Genomic DNA, 16,057 nt, shown 5'->3' on the forward strand with positions numbered 1-16,057 from the left:
GCTACGCCAGCCAGGGCTGGCCTTCCCCTTTTTAAATTATTTACTAATAGTGGTAGCTAAGAAATTGTCTTGGTGCCTATAAAATTCTCTATGCTAACTGTGGGCAACAAATTAGTGATTATAACAGATCAGAGAGAGTAGGAAGAAGCTGCACTAATGTTTGGGAGTAAAGCTTGCAATAAGATAACTCAGTCTTTGCTCCAAGTCTCTGAAAAATGAAGAAACAACCCTCTGCACCAAAATCGAAGTGGACCCGGATTTCTGATTGTGTTCTAGGGAAGGTGGATAAAGCTCAAGCCATTTGAAACCTCCCCTTGGCTGCACACAGCAGGAACCCTGACCTCGGCCACCTCCCACCTGTCACAAGTCTTTATCAGGAGAAATGCCAAAGCACAAGCCATTTGGTGGCATGTGATTGCTTTGATGTTGATAGCACAGGGATCATTTCCTTTGTTTAAAAGGGATTGAGCAGTTTAAATGGAAGAAAACAATATAAAAGCAAATTTAAATAAACACTGAAGGGAATTAAATCCATACCAAACTGAAAAGAATATCAACATGAAACAAAACCTTAAATATAATTTGAAGAAAGAGATTAGTAATGTATTTCTAATCATACTCTTTCTAGTCTTTTAGAAATATTGAAGAATCAAGAATTAAAAGAAAGAAAGAAAAAAACTGGCCCTGGTTGGGTAGTTCCTGAGTAGCTGGCCAGAGTGTTGACTCCATACTCCAAGGTTGTGGGTTCAATTCCAGGTCAGGGCATGTAGGAGTACGAGAAATAACCGAGTGTGTGAATGGGTGCAGCAACAAATCCATGTTTCTCACCTTGCCCCTCTGCCTTTCTCTCTTTAAAATCAATATTTTTTAAAAAAAGGAGGGAGTAAATAATAAAACTAAATAGTTTATGGAAGCATGGGACTGGTTTTAGATGGTATATGAAATATCATATTTGGTTTTGTGGATGAAGAATTAATATTGAACCACACAGACAGAAAGGCCTCCTGCTCTCAGTCTCAGTTCTTTTGCTTGCACCAAGAGAAAAGTGTTAGGGCTGGTATGTCTTCAACTCCTCTTTAACACCTCCCTTTAAAAAGAAGAAGAAAAAAAGCAGACCACGGGCTCTGAGCCTTCGGCAGACAATTGCATCTAGCTCGAATTTAATTATATGATGTTGTTATGATGTATATAAATTATATGTAATACATTATACATATTTTAGAGAAAGGGGATGGTAGGGAGAAAGAGAGGGAGAGAAACATCGGTGCAGTTACCTCTCGTATGAACCCCAACCTGGGACCAAACCAACAACCCAGGCATGTACCCTGACCAGGAATTGAACTAGCAACCTTTTGCTTTGTGGGACAACATCCGACCTATACCAGTCAGGGTATTATTATATTTATTTTTTGTGGTTATCTTCTCTTTATAACAAATGAACTGGTTTCCATTTGTGATTGGCCTACAATTTTTTAAAAATTTATGTTTAAAATATTGAGTCAACTTAAACATTAGATAGAGCACTGAGTGGAAAAACAAACAAACAGAGAAAACCAATAGTGGGTCCAACGTGGTTGGGCAAAAACCTTACAAAGGGCACTGAAATTATTTTAGTTAAGAAAATGTCACCTTAAAGTCATAGACTGTCAGAGCTTAAGGAGACTAGAAGCAGGCAACTCAAATCTGCTCATTTTACCTGAGAAGACTAAGGGCCAGCAACAGGGCAGAAATGACCAGGAATGAACATTACAAATTTGTGTGATGCCATAAGCAGGCATCAGTCTAAGCCAGCTGCCTCTTCCCGCATTGCTTTTACCATTATTTAACGTGTAGGCTTCTCAAACACTGTCTGTGTTAGACCTGGCTAAATGTGTCCTATCTGCAAAGATGTCAAAGGAGAAGCAAGGCACAAGGGAATTGATATTCTTCACAAAAACTGGTAAAACTTGTGCAGTTGGTGAGACCACAGTGACATCTAGTGTTGTTCTTTGATAATGCAACTTTTGATGCAACCCTTGATTTGAGCGAGTTTGTCATTAAAAAGCAAACATTATTGCCCTGGCTAGAGAGGCTCAGCTGTCTGCAAAGGCAAAGTTTGCCAGATGAATTCAGGGGCACATACGTGGGATGCGGCCCTGGTGGGGGCACGTGTGGAAGGCAACTGATCGATGTTTCCCTCTCTTTCTCCCTACCTTCCCCTCTCTCTAAAATAAATAAAATCTTTTTTAAAAAAGCAAACATTATTTTGTACAGTATCCCTCATTTTGGGTTGTCTGTTTCCTCATGAATAGGCTTATTTAGCTACATGAGCACCACCTAAGTGAAAACATACCCTTCCTCCATGCATCATATGGTGTGTCCCATCATTGGCATTCGAGATTTGACTGCTTGGTTACCATGGTACCAGGCTAAGCCACTATAAGTTATTGTTCTTTCCTTTCTAATTAATAGCTGATTGGTGGGGTTATATTGTAAAGCTACACAAGCCTTTTTTCTCTTTAAACTTTTATTTGCTAGTTTTACTGTCTATTAATAATTCTTGCCTGAATCAATTGTTACTATGATGGTTGCAAAATGGTAATTCTCTAATTCTGTCATTTTCTACATTTTATTACATATTGTTTTACTGAAATAAGAGCTTTTCCTATCCTGTTATTTATTTATGTTTATATTTATTAATCTGGACTGATGAATTTTTGCATCATCTATAATATACATAATCTACATTATGTTGTACACAATCCATAATCTATTGCTATTTATTTCTCTTTAAAAGTATAAATGTTGTGAAGGTAAAAAATATGAGGAATTGTTCCAGATTAAGGAAATTGAAGGGATATAACAACTGAATATTATGCATAATCCTGGGGTGTGGGAGAAAGAGTTATAAACAGCTAGAAAGGACATTATTGGGATATTTGGTAAAATTTGAATAATGCTTTGCACCTGATACTGAGTTTAAAGGATGATACTTTACTAGTGTTAAACTTTCCATTTGGATCAGTTTGCTGTGATTATGTAAAATAAAAATATTAGAAAATAGACACTAAAATATTTAGGGGTAGAGCAGCATTGTGTTTGCAGCTTGTTCTCAAGTGGTTCAAAAAGTAATTGTGTGTTTGTGTGTGTGTGTTGAGAGAGTAAATGATAAGCAAATGAGGCAAAATGTGAGCAGTTGGTGGATCTGGGTGAAGAGTACACAGGGGCTCTCTGTCTGTTCCAGCAAGGATATGCCAGTCATGTCTGCTGAGGGGGCACAGCCTCCCCTCCCTCAGAGCTCACAGGAGTGGACATTAACCACCTCACAGTCCCTGTGCCCTCCCAGGAGCCTCTGCCTCTCCCAGGAGGCTGGGACTGCACTCTCAGCTGAGGCTCCACTAAAGGGGTGTGTCTCCAAGGTCACTCACTGATTACTGGCAGAATTCAGTTTGGACGGAGGGTCTCAAGTCTTTTCTGTGGTGGACCTGGCACTCTGCCAGTTCTTTGTGCTGGGGCCTCATAGAGCTTCTCATAGCATCAGATCTTGCCTCCCAGATGATGGGACCAGAGATGGAGGCATAGGAGGACACGGGAGGGAAGCAGGCACAAGTCACAGGCTTTTCATAGCTCCATCTTGGAAATGACACCCCATCATTTGGCCCTGCTCCCTGCTTTAGAAACCAGCCACCAAGTCCGTGCAGCCTCGAGGAGAGGGGCTCACACAGGGATGTGTGATGGGGCAGGAATGCTGGCAGCCATCCTGGGGCTGCCCACCACATAGGCCTGGATGAGGCACTTGGCCATGACTCTAAACATAATGGGGGCCCCTGGAAGGTTCTATGCCAGAGGGAACGATGTCAGGATTTCAGTTCATCTCAACCCTCCCCGCGGCCTGGGGGGTGGGGTGCGATCCCCGAGATGCCAGGGCAGACCCAGCCTCTCAGGGTGTGGTCTGGACTCCACCCAGCACCTATGCAGTCCTCCCATTGCCACATGATCCCAGCTCAGGGGCTGCAGGCACTACAGGTGTTTGTAGGGCTAGCCACCTTGTGACACCCTAAGAGGCTAGAACAACCCCCACGTCAGATGGGGATACAGGGGAGTCCCTGAGAGGACAGGCTCATCCAGGGTCACATCACTGGGGAGAAGGGAGAGCCGGGTCTGAACCCAGCTCTGGGGCCTCAGAGCTGGGGCCTTGGCTGCACGCAGGCCTCTCTCAGGGCTCAGGGTGGAATGTGAGCAGTCGCCTGCCCAAAGAGGTGGGGACTCGGGTCTGAGGAGGAAGCCCAGGTAGGGGACTCAGGCAGTGACCCCACATCTTGACGACAGAGCCCAACAGCACTTGGAACTCTGGTCACCAGGCATCCACATTCTAGAGCAGCCCCTGCCCAGCTCACTGCACTGCAGATGCTCTAGAGTATGATGCATGCAGTTGCTGCATCTTAACATTCTGAGGCTGGGGCCTCAGGAGAGAATGTTGCGAGAACTTCCCCACTGTAGACAGCGGGCCAGGACTCACACCCAGTGCCTCCGGCTATTTCCCTGGAGGAGCCCAAGGGCAGCAGAGGTAGGCGAGGCCAGTCCAGGCCACTACTTGATCTCACCCTGGCAGCCCTGTGTCCCCTGCATGTGTGTGTGTAAGGGGCTCACGTGGGGAGGGCAGGAACCTGGTGGGCCGGTTATGGGTGAGGGTCACACCCCAGGTCAAGGCTGGCTGGGTGGGACATGGAGGGCGGAGTCATACCCTTGTGCCCAAGCCTCTCCCGAGCCCTACAGGTGACTCTCACTTTACTGGGGTGAGCAGACAAAAGTCTGTGCCTAATCTGGGAGCAGAAGGTGAGGTGGGCAGAACCAGTGAGGTGGTTGGGTAGAGAACTCTGAGCTTCCAGGGTGGCTGCCAGCCACTGTCATTGCAGAGCTCCCCGCATGTAGCGCAATGCAGGTCTGGCTGCCCCCTGCTTCAAAGGTCAGTACTCGAAGAGGCAGGCGCTGCTGTAAAGGAAAGTGGTTTTATTCGGGCACTGACCACCCAGAAGATGAGAGATTCTCATCCCAAAGCCTGTCTCAGCATCCCAGGCATCCTGGCTAGTGTACATGGCTAACAGTGGGAAGAGGGGGAACTCAGGAATTTTTGGCGCCGCACAGTGTCTCAGCTCTGCTCTCCGGTGGTTTCAGTGATATCTCCTGGGAGTGTCACCGTGCAGTTCCACTGCTCCATCCACAGGTTCCCTACTGACATCCGGGAGCAGGACGTGCAGACTGCATCTCTGCTGTTCTGATGTGAGTCGCCAAGCTAGTCCAGTGTCTTGTGATCAGGGTCGTTCCTCTGTAAAGCAGGAGCTGCAACTGCTGACATCTGTAGAATACTCATAAGGACACTTTTAATACATGAATCTTCTATGAGTGTGTTAGTACAGCCTATTCTATGATTACCACCTGATTAGTGTGTTTACTTTAATCACTGTTACAATTCCTCACTGTCAGTTCCATATCTATGGAGCTATTGAAGTCCTCTGAGTCTTCTGGGGGAATGAAAATTTAAATCTTGTGAGTTAAAAGAAGATAAATTTTTTACAGGCACCTGGTGTGCAAATGTAATTTTTCTGGCATGGGGAAAACAAGCGATAAAAGCTTTGAAACAATAAAGCTTTAATATTATAAAGTAAAGAATAGTTAAATCTAAATTAAATTCCTCTTAATAGTAGATTTGAGTCCTTGCGGTATCCATGAAAATAGAGGAGGCTATGGAATAACTTAAGTTCTCTGAGTTGGCACTCTACAGCTGGAGGGAGGCTTGTTGCTGCATTGTCTTGATACCCCTTCAACTGAGACAGTTGAGTTTTTTGTTTTAGTTTTTGTTTTTTAAGTCAGTTTGGTATTCAATACAAAGTACGTGACTCCTATGCCTGTTAAGTCAATCAAATTGTTCCCCACTGTCAACTGTGTGTGGTGAAATAATGGTGGGTTGGGAGGTGTCTAGAGGAGTTGTGGCCTCCTCATTTAACTTCTGAGTTACCATCTGCCTATGTGTCCCTTTTCATTTACTTTTTTCTTTTTATGGCTCTTGCTAGGCACCTAAGCTTTCCACTTTGGTGACCTTCTGCACCTGGTATTTTGCCCTTGCTCTGATCTTCTTGGTACATAAATGAAAAATGAAGCTATGAAGATAATTAACTGAAACAGAATTTAATATCCATAACTGTGCATTATAGAGCCTATTTTTAAATTACATTTTATTGATTATGCTGTTACAGGTGTCCCAATTTTTCCCCCTAGCCCCCTCCATACAGCACCATCCACTCTCTAAGGCCATCCCCACACCATTGTTCATGACCATTGGTCATGAATCTTTGGCTACTGCATTTCCCATACTGTACCTTACATCCCCACGGTGGTTCTGTAACTACACATTTTTTAAAAAACATATTTTATTGATTATGCTATTACAGTTGTCCCATTTTCTCCCTTCACTCCCCTCCACCCTGTACACCCCCTCCAATCCACAGTCCCCTGCTTTAGTTAATGTTCATGTGTCATACATATAAGTTCTTTGGCTTCTACATTTCCCATACTATTCTTGCTCTCCCCCTGTCTATTTTCTATCTACCATCTATGCTACTTATTCTCTACCTTTTCCCCCTCTCTTCCTCTCCCACTCCCCTGTTTCTAACCCTCCATGTGATCTCCATTTCTGTGGTTCTGCTTCTGTTCTAGTTGTTTGCTTAGTTTGCTTTTGGTTTTGTTTTAGGTGTGGTTGTTAATGATTGTGAGTTTGCTGTCATTTCACTGTACATGTTTTTTATCTTCTTTTTCTTAGATAAATCCCTTTAACATTTCATAAAATAAGGCCTTGATGATGATGAAATCCTTTAACTTGACCTTATCTGAGAAGCACTTTATCTGCCCTTCCATTCTAAATGAAAGCTTTGCTGGATAGAGTAATCTTGGATGTAGGTCCTTGCCTCTCATGACTTGGAATACTTCTTTCCAGCCCCTTCTTGCCTGCAAGGTCTCTTTTGAGAAATCAGCTGACAGTCTGATGGGCACTCCTTTGGAGGTAACTGTCCTTTATCTCTTGCTGCTTCTAGGATTCTCTCTTTCATTTTTACCTTAGCTAATGTAATTATGATGTGCCTTGGTGTGTGCTTCCTTGGGTCCAACTTCTTTGGGACTCTCTGAGCTTCCTGGATTTCCTGGAAGTCTATTTCCTTTGTCAGATTGGGGAAGTTCTCCTTTATCATTTGTTCAAATAACTTTTCCACTTGTTGTTCTTCCTCTTCCCCTTCTGGTGCCCCTATAATTTGGATGTTGGAATGTTTAAAGATGTCCTGAAGGTTCCTAAGCCTCTCCTCATTTTTTTGAATTCTTGTTTCTTCATTTTTTTTCTGTTTGTTTCTTTCTTCCTTCTGGTCCACTCCATTGACTTGAGTCCCAGTTTTCTTCCCATCACTATTGGTTCTCTATGCATTTTCTTTCATTTCACTTAGCGTAACCTTCATTTTTTCATCTAATTTGCGACCAAATTCAACCAATTCTATGAGCATCCTGATCACCAGTGCTTTGAACTGTGCATCTGATAGGTTGGCTATCTCTTTGTCACTTAAAAGTATTTGCCCTGGGGCTTTGATCTGTTCTTCTGTTTGGGCCATTTTTTTTTTTTTGTATTGTCATGTCTGTTACACATGAGGGGCAGAGCCTTAGGTGTTCAACAGGGAGGGTCAGCCCAGCCACTGGGTTGCAATGCTGTCTGTGGGGACGGTGTCTAATAGGGAACAATGGCACTTGCTCCACTCTCTCTCAGATTTCAGTCCCTTCTGTTGCTTCCCACAAGCAAATTGGGCCCATCTGATGCTGATTCCTGTGCGTGTGGGCTTGTGTATGTTCTAGGACCCTGTGAGTCTTTCCAATGAACTCTCCTGTGGGATGGGAGTCTCTCCCACTGCCTCAACTCCCACATGTGTTTTCAATTGGTGTTTTGAGGCTTTATTTCCCTGCCCTGGGACCCTGGGCTGCACAGTCTGTCTCGCTCCCCAACTTTGCCTGGTTTGTCTGCTTGAAAATGTGGGACTGCTTGGTCAGCCAGCACCCTGCGCGCCTCACTTGGTCTGCCCACTCTCACCCCATGCTGGGATCTGCCAGCCACCATTTTGTTTTGTTTTTTTGCTTCAACCTTTTTCTGCCCGGCTGCCCAACTCCACCCCTCCTACCACACTGGATGAATGTGTCTAACTCCTTGGTTGTCGGACTTCTGTACAGTTCAATTTTCTGTCAGTTTTTGTTGTTGTTGTTGTTTTGTTTCTAAATTTTTGTTTTCTTTAATTTGGTTGTTCAAGGAGGCACAGTGTGTCTACCTATGCCTCCATCTTGGCCAGAAGTCTTACTGTTCATATTTTTGATCATCTTCTTTTTTTAGATAAGTCCCTTTAACATTTCATGTAATAGGGTCTTGGTGATGATGAACTCCTTTAACTTGACCTTATCTGGGAAGCACTTTGTCTGCCCTTCCATTCTAAATGATATCTTTGCTGGATAGAGTAATCTTGCATGTAAGTGGTCCTTGCCTTTCAGGACTTGGAATACTTCTTTCCAGCCCCTTCTTGCCTGTGAGGTTTCTTTTGAGAAATCAGCTGATAGTTGTTTGGGAACTCCTTTGTATGTAACTGTCCCCTTTACTCTTGCTGTTTTTAATATTCTCTCCTTACCTTTAATCTTGGGTAATGTAATTACAGTGCCTTGGTGTATGCTTCCTTGGGACTCTCTGAGCTTCCTGGACTTCCTAGAAGTCTATTTCCTTCACCATATTAGGGAAGTTCTCCTTGATTATTTTTTCAAATAAATTTTCCACTTCTTCCTCTTCCTTTTCTCCTTCTGGCATCCCTATGATTTGGATGTTGAAGTGTTTAAAGTTGTCCCAGAGGTTCCGAAGCTTCTCCTCATCTTTTTGAATTCTTGTTTTTTAATTCTGTTCTGGTTGAATGTTTTTTTCTTCCTTCTGCTCCAAATTGTGATTTGAGTCCTAGTTTCCTTCCCTTCACTGTTGGTTCCCTGTATATTTTTCTTCATTTCACTTTGCATAGTCTTCACTTTTTCCTCCATTTTGTGATTACACGCAACCATTTCTGTGAGCATCCTCATTACCAGTGTTTTGAACTTTGCATGTGATAGGATGTCTATCTCTTCATCACTTAGTTCTATTTTTTGAGCTTTGATCTGTTTTTCATTAGGGTCATATTTTTTTTTGTCTCAGTGCAACTGTTACATTCTAAGGCATGGAACCTTGCATATTGGTCTTAGCAGGGCAACCCACGTTGCTGTGTTTTGGCACCATATGTGGGGGGAGGTTCAGAGAGGGAACGATGCTGCTGGTTCAACTCTTAGCCAGCTTTCAGTCACTTCCCCTGCTACTAACAAGCAAATTGGGCCCTTCTGGTGCTGATTCCTGGGTGGGTGGGTTTGTGTAAGTTCTTTGACTCTGTGGGTCTCTCAAACAAGCTCTTCTGTGAGGCTGGGAGTTTCTACCAATGCCAAATCCCCCACACAGGTTTTTACTGCCAGAGGTTTTGAGGCTCTATTTCCCAGTGCTGAAACTCTGGATTGCGTGGTCTGTCTTGCTCCACAGTTGTTCTTCCCAGTTATCTGCATTCAAATGTGGGACCAACCAGCCTGCCAGCTGCCACCTTTTCCATTCCAGTCCTCCAACCCCTGCCTTGCAGTGCATCTTCTCCACCCAGCTGCCCATTTCCACCCCTCCTACTGGTCTGAATGAATGTTTCTCTGTAATTCCTTAGTTGTCTGAATTCCATACAGTTTGATTTTCTGGCAGTTCTGATAATTTTTTGTTGTCATCCTCCTTTTGTTTGTGTGAGGAGGCAAAGTGTATCTACCTATGCCTCCATCTTGTCCCTACCTACACCTCTGTCTTGACCAGAAGTCCTATAGAATGTATTGAAACATACTTTCTCTCCTAAAATTACCCTCATTTTTATAGAAGAGTCAAATCAAGAGACTCAGACTTGGACTGGAACTTACACCATTGGCTGTCCTGGTGTTTGGACCTTCAGACTGGGACTGAACTATCCCATTGGCTTTCCTGGGTCTCCAGCTTGCCAAATGCATATTTGGGACTTCTCAGCCTCTGTAACCAACCAAACTAATTGACAGCCAACTAATTGACCAAACTGAAATGAAACTGAGGTTGTGCCATAGAGAAAGAAAGAAAGAAAGAAAGAAAGAAAGAAAGAAAGAAAGAAAGAAAGAAAGAAAGAAAGAAAGAAAGAAAGACACATCACACACAATCCTTTTATACCCAGAAAAGATGTTGCCACTTGGACTTTGGGACACATTTAATACCTAAAAAGAGGAGTTGGCACTAATTCCTCTAATGGGAGGCATCTCCTTTAAGCCTGAGTCAAGACTTGAATGTGAGTCCTTTGTTGAGCCTCTCCCTTTTTCCAATATATATCACAAACTGAGTTTGCATGATGGAAACTCCCAGCAGACAAATTAATGTAAAAACTGATTCAGAGCAAGTGGATCTTGTATGAGTTCAAAAATGGCCACTATAAAATGTACCATGATAGAATGTATTCATAATCCAGGATAATAACAAGGATTCCACAAGAAGAAATGCCCAGGGAAAGACTCTTCCAAAGAAAAACTCATAAATAAAAATTATAAAGTGTATAAGGAAACCCAACACCATGAGAAATAGTTAGCAAAGGCAACAAATTATGAACTAAAAATAATAGGACAATTTGAAATATACTTGAAAATGAGTGTATTTGAAAGAAGTCTGACTAAATTTAAGAAGACTGAAGTCATATCAAGCATCTTCTCTGACCACAATGCTATGAAACTAGAAACCAATCACAAGAAGAACATGTAAAGATATGGAAGCTAAATAACATGTTATTAAACAATGAATGGGTCAACAACAAGATCAAGGAGGAAATCAAAAGATATCTTGAAATAAATGAAAATGAGGACACAGCAATCCAAAATTTGTAAGACACAGGGAAAGCAATCCTAAGAAGAAAATTCATAGCCTTACAGACCTATCTAAAAAAAAATAAAAATAAAAATAAAAAAACCCTCAAAGAAACAATCTAACTTCACCCTTAAAGAACCTGAAAAGGAACAACAGAGCCCAGCATGAGTAGAGGAAAGAAAATAATTAAGAGCAGTGCAGAAATAAATGAAATACAGTCTAAAAAATGATACAAAAATCAATGAATCCAAGAGCTGGTTCTTTGAAAAGATAAACAAAATTGACAACCTTTAACCAGACTCATCAAGAAAAAAAGAGAAAGGACCCAAATAAGTAAAGTAAAATAAGTAAAATCAGAAATGAAAGAGGAGAAATAATAACTGACACCAAAGAAATACAAAGGACTGTAAGAAAATATTATGAACAACTATATGCCAACAAACTGGACAAGCTAGATGAAATGGATAAATTCCTAGAAACATACAACCTTCGAAAAATAAATCAGGAAGAATCAGAGGATCTGAACAGACAGATTACACCTGATGAAATTGAAACAGTAATAAAAAACAAACAACCAAACAACTCCCAACAAACAACAGCCCTGCACCAGATGGCTTCACAGGTAATTTTATCAAACATTCTGAGAACTAACATCTCTTCATCTCAAACTATTTCTCAAAATTCAAGAAGAGGAAAGGCTCCTAAATTGATTTTATGAGACCAGCATTATCCTAATTCCAAACTAGATAAAAACACTGCAAAAAAAGAGAGAAAATTATAGGCCAATATCCCTGATGAACACAGATGCTAAAATCCTCAGCAAAATATTAGCAAACTGAATACAGCAACACATCAAAAAGATCATACACCATGATCAAGTGGGGTTTATTTTGGGAATGCAAGAATGGTACATTTACAAATCAATAAATGTGATTCACCACATAAACAAAATGAAGGATAAAAACCACATATTTATATCAATCGATGCAGAAAAGGCATTTGATAAAATCCAGCACCCATTTATGATAAAAACTTTCAGCAAAGTGGGAATAGAGGGAACATAATAAGGGCCATGTGTGACAAACTCATTGCCAGTATCATACTCAAGAGGCAAAAACTGCAAGCATTTCCCTTAAGATTGGGAATAAGACAGGGAGGTCAGCTTTCACCTCTCTTATTCACCATAGTACTGGAAGTTCTAGCCACAGAAATCAGACAACAAGAAGGAATAAAAGGGTTAGAATAAATAACTATAATAAATATTTCCAGATCAACAAAATAAAAAGACAATCTGCAGAATGAGAGAACATATTGACTGATACATTTCATAAGAGGTGAATATCCAAAATTTATAAAGTACTTACAAAATTCAACAGCAAAGAAACAGATAACCCAATTAAAAAAAAATGGACAAAGGACCTGAATAGATACTTCTCCAAAGAGGACATACAGATGGCCAAAAGATATGTGAAAAGATGCTCAATGTCACTAATCATCAGAGAAATGCAAATAAAAACCACAATGAGATAACATCTCATTTCTGTCGGAATGACTATTATTCATAAACCAACAAACAACAAGTACTGGTGAGGATGTGGAGAAAGAAAACCCATTTGCATTGTTGGTGCGAATGCAGATTGGTGTAGCCACTGTGGAAAGCACTATGGAGATACCTCAAAAAATTAAAAACGGATATGCCTTTTGACCCAGCAATCCCAGTTCTGGAAATTTATCTGAAGGAACCCAAAACACTACTTCAAAAGAACATAAGTGCCCCTATGTTCTTTGCAGTGTTATTAACAATCACCAAGATATAGAAGCATCCCAAGTGTCCATCAATAGGTGAATGGGTAATACAACTATAGGACATTTACAAAATGGAATTCTACTTGATCATAAAAAAGAAGAAAATTTTACCTTTTGCCACAGTATAGATAGACCTGGAGAACATTATGCTAAGTGAAATAAGCCAGTCAGAAAAAGACAAATACCACATGATTTCATTCATATGTGGAATCTAATGAACAAACAACTAATGATCCAAACAGAGACAGACTCATAGATGGAGAACAGATGATGGCTAGTGGGAGTGGGGAGGTTAGGGGGTGGAGGGATTGAGCAAAAGAGATAAAAGACTCAAGAACATGGACAACAGGCTGGTGATTGCTGGGGCAACTGAGGTATAAGGGGACTAAATGGTAAGGAAAAAATATAATAAAGATTATTATATTAAAGATGAGCACATTTGCATTTTTAAAAGGGGATAAAGAAGACTTTGAGTCCTTAAAGACAGAATATTATGGAAAAAAACAACATGCAGATTTGAAAAAGATTCAAATAGAAAGTTAATAAATAGGAAAAAATCATTAAAATGAAAACCAGAAGACATATAAAAGTAATTTAGACTTAGCTCAAAAGAGATTCCCTAAACTGGAAGATAGATCTAAAGAAATTCTCCAGAATGCTGCAGAAAGAGTTAAAGAACTTGAAAAAAAGTGAAAAATAGGTTAAGAAAAATGAAAGTTAAGTGAGAAGTTCCAAAAGACATCTAATGAGAGTTCTATCAGAAAAGAATAGCCCTGGCTGGTGTGGCTCAATGGATTGAGCACTGGCATATCAACCAAAAGGTCACTGGTTCAATTCTCAGTCAGGGCACATGCCTGTGTCGCAGGTGAAGTCCCTGGTTTGGACCATGCAGGAGGCAGCCACACATTGATGTTTCTCTCCCTCTCTTTCTCCCTCCCTTCCCCTCTCTAAAAATAAGTAAGTAAAATCTAAAAAAAAAAAGAGAGAGAGAGAGGAAGGATAACAAAAAATGAGAGTCACAATACTCAAAGACTTAATCAAAGAGTTAATGACTTAAAGTTTTCCAGAATTGAAGAAAGGAGTGTGCATCCTCAGTTTTAAAACCACACAAGTTCTGAGCAAGATCAGTAAAAACAAATCAACACATTGTGGTGAACTGAAGACTATCAAGGATTAAAATTAAAGATTTAAGGCTACCAGAAAAAGATAAATATTAGTAGATTTCTAACAAGGAAATGATATTCAGACTGGCAGTACTCTGTTTGTTAGCAACAATAAGTGTCAGAAGATATTGTAATTACATCTTGAAGACCCATGGAGACCCAAACAGTGCTGAAGGAAAATAATTGTCAATTTAAAATCTTACACCCAACTTTAAGACTGAGGTAAAATAGACATTTTCAGACTTAACAGAGAATAAAAGGATTTTTCAATCCCCAGGTCCCTTCTGAAATAGCTACTAATGGATGTTCTTGAGTGAAGGAATATATAGCCAGGAGGAAGTTAGTGGGATGCAGTGAGAAATAGTAAAGATTAGAAACCAGTAAAACAAACTGGTGTGTCTAAATAATTATTAATTATAAATAATGGCTCATCTGTTTGTATCTAAAAATATAAACCTAAAATATGTAAATATTTGTAAATTTAAATATTAGAAAACAGCATAAGATATGGAGAGGGAAAGTCTGAAAAACCATATATACATACATATATATACACACACATATATATTTCTTGCTCAGAAGTCAGAAGGAGGAAAAGTTTTTGATAAACCATCATTAGATTTTGATGCAAAAATATAAAGTGATGCAGACACCGGCCCACAGTGTCCGTGGCATTATGGATGAGATATGAGAAAAATTCACATGGACTACTGAGTTCCATAGAGGAAAAGGGATGGCACAGCTACTCTCAAGGGGAGAGTGCCGCAGAGTAGCCTGGCAACTCTCTCAAGAGGAGAGCACACCAACCGTTGCCTTGACATGTTTTTATTGGGTTTCAATTTGCACAGGAATACAGGTAAAGTGCATTAATCATTGTCAGGCAGTAAGGATCAAACAATAGATAGCATACAAAGAACTACAAGGGCCTATCCTGTGTCAGGGTCTGTTAGCTAAAGGGCTACAAAACTTTGGGAAACAAACTCATTTCCTCTAGGACCCTTATTATTTAATTAAGAGCATTCTTAGCAAAGCAGATTTCACAGGATTTTACATATTCTTTCTTAGGCCTGATCATCCAGGGAACCATCTCTTTCCAGCACAGGGCTGCACCACCCTCTGTCATTGCTTCAGGCTTAAGTCAGGCAGGGGAAGCAGGGCATCCAAGAGATTAGAAGACCTCTCACAGACAGAATGAGGATTCAGGCTATGTCAAAGCTGAGGGGTGAGGGTACATCACCCCCTTTTGCTGTAGGCCCCCAAGTCCTTCCCTGGGGCCTCCATATGATCATGCCTGTCTTAGATCGTTCCCCCCTTGGGGAATCTTACCTGTCATTGGCACTGGGGGACAGGCAGGGTGAAGTAAAAGGAGCAGAAGTGGAGCCCCTGCCAGGAAGATAAGCTTTGTCTCCTTAGTGGCTTCTGGTCCAAAGGTTATTCACTCAGCCTTAGCCATGTGGGGGTTACAGCTTCTGAAACCAGGCAGGGCAGTTCCCAACAATAATGATAAGGACAGCTGTTGGCTTCTGCCCTCTGATATTTATGTACTCATGATTACTGTTTCTTACCTGGGTTTTGAATCACTGATTCTTAAGAATGTTAAGAATGAGCCCTGACTGATGTAGCCCAGTGGATTGAACATGGGTCTGCAAACCAAAGGGTTGCCACTTCAATTCCCAGTAAGGGCACATGCCTGGGTTGCCAGCCAGGTCCCCAGTAGGAGGCACACAAGAGACAACCATATATTGTTGTTTCTCTCCTCTTTCTCCCTCCATTCCAATCTCTAAAAATAAATAAATAAAATATTTTTAAAAAGAGTCTGTCAAGATCAATTCATTTCCTGCATTAAGTACATTTTCAATTTGGCCCGATTATTTGCATAAGCACAATAGGAATAGCAATCGATCATACTGGTTCTCTTAAATGTGCTTTGTTAAAGTCTTATAAAAAATTTCTAGGTTGAGCTTCAATTGGCCCCACATGGTAGAGAAGGCAAGCCACACAGTTGCCATCAGCTTTGCCTGCAGTACCTATAACTTTGCGTGAGCTTTCCTCAAATTCTCAAGTTTCCCCAAATTGTCTTGAGGTTCTTTCCTGCCATCTCCCAGAAAGAAACCTTTCCTCC

Source organism: Phyllostomus hastatus, unplaced genomic scaffold (genome assembly GCF_019186645.2).
Source record: "Phyllostomus hastatus isolate PE091 unplaced genomic scaffold, TTU_PhHast_1.1 phas_contig_81, whole genome shotgun sequence".
NCBI lineage: Eukaryota > Metazoa > Chordata > Mammalia > Chiroptera > Phyllostomidae > Phyllostomus > Phyllostomus hastatus.